The sequence below is a fragment of the Oryx dammah genome, unplaced genomic scaffold (genome assembly GCF_014754425.2).
Source record: "Oryx dammah isolate SB20612 unplaced genomic scaffold, SCBI_Odam_1.1 HiC_scaffold_4, whole genome shotgun sequence".
In the NCBI taxonomy this organism is placed as follows: domain Eukaryota; kingdom Metazoa; phylum Chordata; class Mammalia; order Artiodactyla; family Bovidae; genus Oryx; species Oryx dammah.
The window spans coordinates 59,214,189-59,222,540 of record NW_024070188.1 but is presented as its reverse complement, the minus strand read 5'-3'; positions in this window follow the sequence as shown (position 1 = coordinate 59,222,540).

Below are 8,352 nucleotides of genomic sequence, written 5' to 3'. Positions count from 1 at the left end.
TGGTATTTTCTTTATTCTCCCTTCTGACAAAATCAAGAAAGTATAAGCACTGAAATTTTCATAATGGGTATCAATGGCTTGGAAGAAAATCATAGTAATGATAGAGGAAAACTCTTCTAAGAAATATTCTTCTTAGACCCAGAGGACACAATTGGGTGGTACATCATTAGATACTGGCAATTCACAGTGGGAAATAATTCAGAAGGCTAGACTCTGAATAAAGTTTTTAGAAGGAATAGACTCTGAATAAAGTTTTTAGGAAAACTTTAATATGGCAGATTAACTATAAAAATGGTTCAAAATCTTACCCTTCTCTGTACCCTTGCTCTATGCAATGTATCTGTAACTTTTCCCATCAAGAGGTAGCCTTTATTCCTCTATCCCTTGAACATAAGGTGCTCTGTGCTTGCCACTAGCCAATAGAACACGGACAGCAAGGAGATCCAATTAGTCCATCCTAATGGAAATCAGCCCTGAATATTCTTTGGAAGGACAGATGCTGAAGCTGAAACTCCAATACTTTGTCCACCTGATGCAAAGAACTGACTCGTTTGAAAAGACCTTGATGCTGGGAGAGATTGAAGGTGGGAGGAGAAGGGGATGACAGAGGGTGAGATGGTAGGATGGCATCACTGACTCAATGGACATGAGTCTGAGTAAGCTCTGGGAGTTGGTGATGGACAGGGAAGCCTGGTGTGCAGCACAGCCCATGGGGTCGCAAAGAGTTGGACACGACTGAGTGACTGAACTGAACTGAATGTGACCCTAGCAAGTTAGGAACCCAAGGCCAAGAAGCGTGTGAGCTTCTGTTCCCTCCCCAGTCACCATGAAAGCAAGTCCAAGCTGGCTCCTGGATGATGAGAGACACACGGCTGTCACCTTCACCGCCTTGGCCAGTAGCCAGCCTGCCATTAGACATGTTAGTGGGGCCATCCTTGACCAGCCAGGCCTCAGACAAACTGCCACCCAACCATAGACACATGAGTAAGTTGAGGGAGAACAGCAGAGCTCTGTCCAGATCCTCAGAACTGCCCAACTGACTCACAGACACATGAGCAATAACAAATACTTACAGTATTAACCATTGGGTTTGGGGGTGGTTTATTATATGACAAAAACTGATACATAATGGGTGGAAATTCATTAGATTTTAATGACAGTGAATAAATAATTCAGAATGAATTGGATTGTGAATACAAAAAAGATTTTTAGACTATTTTAACTAATTTATTTTGCTTATAGTTTCCTTTTTTGAATCTTCAATGGCGATAGAGAATAAAAATATACTAATGAATAAGTCTAAAAGAGATCTTTAAATGAGTATAAAACAAAAATTCTGATTGAAAAAAAGTGTCTTCTTGTGCTTACCATAAGGATTTCTTTTTTTTTCTTAGGGTTATAGCCATCCTTAATTTCTTTTATCCTAGGGACTCTCCTTTGTTCAAGGTTGGAGCCCATTTCAGTTTAATTAAATAGAAAAATTCTATACTCAGCTTTCTGCCCCTTACCCGCCATATAACTTCTGGTGATTTACTTCCCTTCTGTGAGTTTCAGTTGCCTTATATGAAAAGTGAGGATGATAATAATTCCTGGTTAGGGTTGCTTTGAAGGTGAAATATGATAGTTCATATGCATGGTCTCTGTGAAACGCAGGTGGGTGTGATTAGTATTTTCCTTAATATGCCCAATAGCTTTGGCATACCAGTGGCGCTGATTTTCTCAATACAATTCTTCTATTCCGTAAAGTAGATCATTTGGTTATATGACTACATGTTTTCTTGATGCTGGTATCTCTACCCTTCTACCCAGTACAAATACAGTATATTCTGTGGGCATCACTTTTTCCGAGACACACATTGCTGACCATTGGTGTTTCAGAATAAAACAAGGTGGTCCATATGCAGACACCTCAATGCTGATTTCATTAGATTACATTTGTAGCAAACAGATTTGGGATTCTTGTCTCACTCAGAGCCTACATCTCAAAGAATCTATCCCAGACATCAGCCAGCCTGTTCACCTATCCCCAGTCTACCACAGCTGATGGGGACAAGAGGCATACAACTGACGTGGGGAATTTAATCAGAACCTCTTAGAACATGTCTATAGTAGTTTATATGCATATTCCTTTTTTTTTTTATTTTTTTTTAAATTTATTTATTTATTTTTAATTTTTACTTTACAATTCTGTATTGGTTTTGGCATAGATTGACATGAATCCACCACAGGTGTACATGCGTTCCCAAACATGAACCCCCCTCCCACCCCCCTCCCCACAACATCTCTCTGGGTTATCCCCGCTCGTCAGCCCCAAGCGTGTCATATCCTGCATCAGACATAGACTGGCATTTCGATTCTTACATGTTATTATACATGTTTCAATGCCATATCTTCAGAATTCAAGTTAAGAGGTGCTGAGACTAAAGTTTTAGATCTTGGATCCAGCAACTGAATGTTCTTATAGAATTGGAGCCATAGTCAGCAATCTAACAAACCAATCCCATCTGAAATAAAAAATTCAGAAGTAGAAAGTAAGTGAGCCAGAAAAATCAGAGGAGAAAATGCAGAAGACTGGCAGAGAAAGCAGAGATAAGAGCTCAGCTCAGAGAGCTCCAGAGAGAGACAGAAAGGGAGTTTTACTCTTGACTTTCAGTTTCCCAACAGATATTTCCCTACTGTTTATTTTTTGCCTGGAGATGTCAGCCAGAGTCCTTGGACTATCTTTACAATGCCTCATTCCCCTTTTTATTTGGGCCAGTTTGAAGGGATTTTTGTTCCTTGTAACCAAATGACCCCTATTGGCTTAAAAAATTCCCCTGGGTTTAGAGATGTCTTGGGTTGCTTTTTAGTCCTTGGTGGAGAGAGAAAGAATGCTTGTTAAGGAAAAAAAAAAAAAAAAGAAGATAATTGAAGGAGCTGTTGAGTGGGTGACAGATGCCTGAAAGTAAGAGATTAGAGGGCAACAGAAGATGGTATTCACGTAAAGTGCAAAAGAAGAAGAAAAACACTCTACTAAGATTCACTACTGAATAATCTCAAAACCCAAGCAGAAAAGTTTAGAGGTGACTGATCCCCAGAGATAGTAGGAATACTGAAGGGAAACATGCATTATTTTGAAAGATACAGTATTTACTATCCACCCTTTCTTGGGATTTAGTGCTAAAAGGAGAATCCACATGTTGTGAGGACCAATGTTTCAGGTTAATTCCCCTTCAAAAGAATTGATGGTGATTTTTTTTTTCATGAGAGGTTTATTTTTATTTTCGAATAAATATTCATTACCAAATTCTAAAATTGAAATTAGATGATATATTTAAACCAGCCCTTGGTTATAGCAAGGCAATATGAACTTATCTACAAGAAAGAGGTATTTCTAAGAAGCCTATTATTAAACTTTCTACATTCAACCCCTTCAAGCATGTGCCATGGGCTTGTCACTGTGCAAAGGGCTGGGACACCAAAGTGAGCCAGTCAGACACAGCCCCTGCCCTCATGGAGCTAGTGAAGACAAATAGAAACTAAGTAAGGAAACAGAGAAATGAAATAACATAGTGATGACCTGTTATTGATAATGTTAGGAGTGCTGAAATACAGAGTTAGGGGCAGAGGACTTCTCTGGTGGTTCAGTGGTTAAGACTCTGCGCTCGCAATGCAGGGGACACAGGTTTGTCCCCTGGCTGAAGAACTAAGATACCGCATGCCCCATGGGCCCCATGGTGTGGCCAAAAAGAAAAAGCAAAGAATTAGGAGCAGGATCTACCATGGATAAGGTGGTGAGGTCTGTTTTAATATTCAGAATGAACTGAAGCAACTGGATTATCATAAGAATTTAATAATTCCTCATAATTACTATTGGCTAGATAACTATTTAGGGAAGCCACATGTCATTCTTTTGGGCACTTTTTATAACTTAATGACCAGAAGAAGAAAACCAATATTAATTAGTGCCGTCATGTAGCAGACATTGTCCCCATACCCTATCTTACCAAAGCGGTCATTATCTTTTCATAGAGCTGATGTAAAACATTATGTGAGTTTCAGGTGTACAATATAGTGATTCACAATTTTAAAGGTTGTACACCACTTAAAATTGGCTTCCTTGATGTAAAGAATCCACCTGCAAATGCAGGAGACACAGGAGACACAAGTTCAGTTCCCGGGTCTGGAAGATCCCTTGGAAGGGGAAATGGCAACTCACTCCAGTATTCTTGCCTAGAGAATCCCATGGACAGAGGAGCCTGGCAGGCTACAGTCCAAAGGGTTGCAAAGAATTGGACATGACTAATTCTTGTCTTATGTGGAGCAACTAAGCACACACATTACTCCATTTATAGTTATTATAAAATATTGGTTCTATTCCCTGTGTTGTACAATATATCCTTGTAACTTACCTCCTACCTAATAGTTTGTACCTCTTAAGCCCCTACTCCTATATTGCTTCTTCCCTCCTCCCTCTCTCCACTGGTAATCATTATTTGGTTCTCTATATCTCTGAATCTGTTTCCTTTTATTTATTTTTTTTTATATTTATGTCTTCATTATATTTATGTCTTCATTTCTCCTTTATTTATTTATTTATTTTTTAATTAATTTTTTTTACTTTACAATTCTGTATTGGTTTGGCATACATTGACATGAATCCACCACGGGTGTACATGCGTTCCCAAACATGAACCCCCCTCCCACCCCCCTCCCCATGTTTCCTTTTAGTTATGTTCACTAGTTTGTTGTATTTTTTAGTTTCCACATATAAATGATAAATCATACAGTATTTGTCTTTTCCATCTGATTTATTTCACTTAGCATAATGCCTTCTAAGTCCATCCATCTTGCTGCAAATTTTATTCTTTTTATGGCTGAGTAGTATTCCATTGTCGGAGAAGGCAACGGCACCCCACTCCAGTACTCCTGCCTGGAAAATCCCATGGACAGAGGAGCCTGGAAAGCTGCAGTCCATGGGGTCGCTGAGGGTTGGACACGACTGAGCAGATTCACTTTCACTTTTCACTTTCATGCATTGGAGAAGGAAATGGCAACCCACTCCAGTGTTCTTGCCTGGAGAACCCCAGGGACAGGGAAGCCTGGTGGGCTGCCGTCTGTGGGGTCACACAGAGTCGGACACGGCTGAAGTGACTTAGCAGCAGCAGCAGTATTCCATTGTATATATACATACCACATCTTCTTTATCCAATCATCTATTGATGGACACTTAAGTTGCTTTATAAATCTTTGCCTTTGGGGCAGCATTTGCAAAGCAGTCATTATTATATCAGTTTTTCAGATGGAAGGGTCAGGGTCCCAAAACGTCATATTTCTTGCCAAGGATTCAGTCAAAAGCTTTTCCCACTATACCTCCATTAGATGTTGGTCTAGCCTACATAAAAGGCAACAAGTTACTTATTATCACCCAGATTAATTTTAAAATATGGATCGTTTTAGTCGTATAGCTTACATTTTAGTCTTATAGTCTCTCAAATTATTGCCATTCGTCAAGCCACCTTTTAAACTAATGATTCTCACCTATAAATTCAAAACTAGTAATGCCATGTTCTACAGGGAGAGGAAAGGGCAGACTTCATCTGAGTGTCAGGGGTGAGGGCAGTTCAAATATCCCAGTCCCAGTTGATGCGGTCTGGTCCAAACATGTCTGCTTGCTTTATTCCTTTCTCAAAGGTACACCCAGACTTCAACCAAGAGGCTGACTTTCAGTTTAACCATGGCAACAACCCCACTGTCAATTTCTTTGTTCCAACTGCTCTCCATTGTATCTTCCTTCACCCTAGCCTCAGATACTTAATGATTCCCTCACAGTTCAACATTTATTGAGCTGTCATGCCCTTTGCTGAGTGTTGGGCACAAAGTATGACATGGCTGGTCATACTTTGAGAAGTCTGGTCTCCTAACTCGAGGACATTCTAAACTGTTCTCCCGGCCCTTTCCACCCCTGTCTCCTCCCTCTGCCCTGGGAAGGGATCTCTAGCCTAGTCTTCAGGGCGGTGAATCTTGCCAAGAACGGGCTGGAGGTGGACCAGCTGAGTCTGCCAGATCGAAAGATCAAAGGCGCCTGGAACCTAGATGCGTGAAGGAAGCCAGCCAGGCTCTCATGATGCCGCTGGCACCTCGCGAGTTTCCTAAGGCGACGCCAGAACTGGGAGAACAGGATGCAAAGCTAAGAAAGGAGGTTTGATTGACGGCTGGCTGGAGCCCACGCTTTTCCTCGTTGGCTGAGCAGGGGTCATTACCCTAGAACCTACCCCCGGGCGGTGTCTCTGAGCCCGGCAGGTCCGCACGGACACGCGCACCAGGCTATCTCCGACGGCGGGCGGAGAGGCGTGCAGACCCAGGAGGCGTTGTAGGCTGGGGCTCGTAACTCGGAACTCCATTCTTCTCTTCCCGGTAGAAAAGCATCGGAGGATCCATTCTCTACTCCACGTCTTGGCTCCGGTCCCTTTCCTGTCCGCGAGCTCCACCGGGCACTTGCCGTGCGCTCCCCACCACCCTGAGTCCCCTGCACCCCAGCCCCAGGCCGACTTCCCCACCTGCCGGAGGCACTGGACTTCAGTGCAGAGCAAACCAATAAATTATTTTTCTCTACTCCTGCTGGAGTGAAGGGGGAATCTTTGCTGACCTGGCTTTGACCAAGGGACCTTCTGCGCCACCGAGAAGTTGTAGGGGGCCTGAGTCCTGGCCGCCCAGATTTCTCTCTCCTTTAGGGGTCGCAATGGAACCAACAGCAGTCGGGCCTTCATCCATCCAGACCTTTAATCCATGCCTGACGCCTGAAATTTGAGAGCCAAAACGAGCGCTCACACACGTCCGTACACCAGGGACGCACAAATCTGTTATTTTCTGAGGACGAGTGGTTTGATGTCCCAACCGGGGTTTAAGCTTTAAGAATACACTGCATGCCACCGTGGAGCGAATAGAAAAGCAAGTGAAACTGGAGCCCAGAACATGCAGACTCTTAAGAAAAAGTAATTCCTAGATATTTTATTTCCCTCTGCATTAACGTCCTTTGTCTCTCTAATGAGATAGATCTCCGAACAGTGCTTCGCAAAGTGTGGTTTCCGGACCAGCAGCATCAGCCTCTTTTGGGAACTTGTTAGGAGTAGGAATTCTGGGGCCCATTTCGGACCTCTTGAATCTGGAACTAGGGTGGATGGAATCCAGCTGTCTGGTTACAGGAACTGTTCAGGTGATTCCCATACACGTCCAGGAACCAGGAACCGCTGGCTTAAAAGCCTCTCTGGGCAGTGTTTCCCACTGATCACTACACATAACCGTCAGCTATTGACCTTGTTTTGTTTACCACTTATCTGTTTAGAGAGAAGTCTCTGATGTGACAGTGGGCAAAGGTGCTGGAAGCACAAGGAGTTACCTGTAAGAAACCATAGAAGCAATCAGAACCAGAGAGACAGAGAGAGAGAGACAGAGACAGAGAGAGAGACACAGAGAGAGAGAGAGAAGCAGAAGGGATTTCCCCCATCTTCAGTTCACTTTCAGTATCTGTCTCTTGCTGAGAACTAGCAGACACGCTTATTTGAAGCATTTCATTTTCCTTACAGGCTTCTACAACCTGCTGTGGTTGTTCTCCTGGTTCTTTCTGAAAGCACCTTCTAAGACAGTTATTATAACTAAGAGGTCACAGACAGGACACTCCCCGCCCTCCCACCCCTAACTATCTGACTTGTGGTAAACAGGGTCCCCCAATTCTTTCAGATGCTGTTTGCCTCCTTCATTTTTTAAAATTAATTTTTATTGGAGTATAGTTGTTTTACAATGTTGTATTTGTTTCTACTATACAGCAAAGTGAACCAGCTGTATATATACATATATCCTCTCTTATTTGAGTGGAGTTCCCTGGGCTAATAAATCACAAAGACCAGAGCAGAAATAAATGAAATAGAAATGAAGAAAACAATAGTAAAGATCAATGAAAAGATAAAGTTGATAAATCTTTAGGTAGACTCATCAAGAAAAAAAAGGGAAAGGACTCAAATCAAAAAAATTAAAAATGAAAGAAAAGTTACAGCTGATACTGCAGAAATACAAAGGATGGTAAGAGATTACTGATTACTATAATTAATTACTAGAGTAACTATATGCCAATAAAATTGACAACCTGGAAGAAATGGCCACTTTCTTAGAAAAGTACTTTCAAAACTGAACCAGGAAGAAATAGAAAATATGAACAGACCAATCACAGGTGCTGAAATTGAAACTGTGATTTAAAATCTTCCAACAAACAAAAGTCCAGAACCAGATGGCTTCACAGGCAAATTCTATCAAACAGAAAAGAGTTAACAGCTAGTCTTCTCAAACTCTTCAGCTTGCCTCCTTTAAACCCGAGGC